General features: G+C 35.4%; 1 long non-coding RNA gene across 1 annotated transcript; it reads right to left on the reverse strand.

Moving 5' to 3' along the window:
- Positions 1-670: 670 nt before the first annotated feature.
- On the reverse strand, positions 671-1,664 carry LOC146697971 (uncharacterized). Its single transcript, XR_014922875.1, has 2 exons — positions 1,421-1,664; positions 671-928 (listed from the first exon to the last, which is right to left on the reverse strand). It is a non-coding gene; the product is annotated as an uncharacterized LOC146697971 (long non-coding RNA).
- Between the last annotated feature and the right edge of the window lie 459 nt (positions 1,665-2,123).

Raw genomic sequence — 2,123 nt, forward strand, 5'->3', positions numbered from 1 at the left:
AACTGAATTTTGGAACTGAAATTGAATTGTAGAACTGAAACTGAATGGTGAGAAGTGAAACTGAAATTATTCGAGAGCTGGATTTTTAAAGGATAAAATGCAGTTTCAAAGCAAATCTATTCATTTTCAAAATATAAAATGCAATTTCACTTTAGTGATGATCATTTTCAAACCATAAATGCAATTTCAAATTAGACTAATTCAAATTCAGTTTTCAAAAGCATTTATTCAAGTTACAATTCAGATTCAATCTGAGCAATTCAAATTCAAATTTAACTTATTCAAATTCAGTTTCTGATGGCACAGATTTCTGCCCATAATAACCATGTATAATACACAGCAAATCCAGCATGTCCAAATTAACTCTGTCGGATTTGATTTCAACACTATTAAAGTGTCTATATGGGTCCACACCAGAGAGTGTTAATTTAACTCTTTTTGGAGAGTTGGTACGTTAACTCTGATTTAGTGTTAAACACCAAATCTGTCTGGAGTTGATAATTTAACACTTGGTGTTAAATGTTAAAGAGTTTATATATTAACTCTCAAAGAGTATTTTAGTTTAACTACGTAAGAGTTATCTTCTAATTCATTCTAAAAAGCGGGAATTTTACTGTTCTGAACTTCTAGAAATTTCTTTTGGAAATAAACATTTACTAAAAAGATGCAATGGTTTTTGAAAAACATTTATTCTGAACTGTGCACCACAATTTCAAAACATTTTCTGAAAGATGTAACAGTATACATGTTCTCACTTTCATTAGAATTTTGTTTATCAAAAGGTCTGACATAGGTGAGCTGGTAAATGCAAATAACAGCATTCTCATCACTTATTTCTTCAATACAATATGCATGTCCTTCATTCATCCCTTTGTGGAACTTCAACGCACTTCTGCTCTCCCCCATATTCCATCTTCACAAGCATATCCTGTGTGGAGATCGAATAAGAATTAGTTGACACTAATTAATGGCACAAATAATCCAGTAAACAATTGCAGCACATTAAAAAAAAAAAAAAAAAAAAGGAATCCTCTTTGAGCCATTACTTGTGTAAAGTATTTTCCCAAAAGACAAAGACACAGGCAACAGGTGTTTGCTCTTGTTTTTGTTTTTTTGTTTTTTTAAGGGCGATCGTTTTCAGGCTTCAAGCAGCACCATTATACCAACATTTCACATTCTAAACATTGTTTTAGGAGTATTTGACCAAAAGTTTGACTGAAAATTCACATGCAAGCCTTTTTTTCCCAAGGCTGTGGTATTTGCCCGCAAACAATACCTTTCAGCTAGCTAAAACAGAATATTATGCTATCAGCGAGCAACATGGCTAATGCCTTTCACACAGCTTTGTCTCAACTCCAAAGAGCCACAGAAGTAAAAGCTAATAGAAATAATTGAAACAATCTTTGAAAAAATGACTTACCAAGCATGGCAAACAACTCAAATATGTAGAGCAAAATGTTCTGAAACGGCTTCACTTCAGCTTCGATTGGAGCCGTGCTGGGGGCGGAGTCTGTGAATTTACTCTGTTGGTGTCATAGCCCCTCTAGGAGTTCAGAGTTAAGAGGTCAAGAGTTAATGTTTCCATTGTAACACCTCCAGATTTGACAGAGAAACACTCATTTTTAACACTCGATTTTAACTACTATCATTTTACACCTCAGAGTTACATTAAAAGAATGTGACTCTGCTTAGAGTAAAATTAACTCTACTTTTGCAAGAAGACTATTAACACCAAAACATTTAACACTTTTGAATTTGCTGTGTATCCACTAAAGTTAAAAAGAGGTTGATAGGTTTGTAGCTTGAACCTATCCGCTGGAACGTTGAAGACAATATAATTACACAGCAAAGCAAGACACGAGTAGGCAAAGTTCTTCATGTTTCTCGTGCACGGGAGAGAACCGGACAACCGCCGTTCCTTCGCTTGACCCCAGTTGCTCTAGTTCGTTCTCCCGTAACACTGTTCTTTTATTGAGGTTACATGAATATGCATAGGTTCATTAACATATGACGTCTACATACACACAAAGAGTACCTTGCCTGTGTGTGTCTGTGTGTGTGGTGTGATTTGTGTGAGGTCAAGATGTGACCCTGTGAAGACTCCCCAAAGCTGGTGCCAGGCG

This window comes from Copadichromis virginalis, linkage group LG11 (genome assembly GCF_057382275.1).
Source record: "Copadichromis virginalis isolate Kocher_CV1m ecotype Utaka linkage group LG11, C_Virginalis_male_GT1.1, whole genome shotgun sequence".
Lineage (NCBI taxonomy): Eukaryota > Metazoa > Chordata > Actinopteri > Cichliformes > Cichlidae > Copadichromis > Copadichromis virginalis.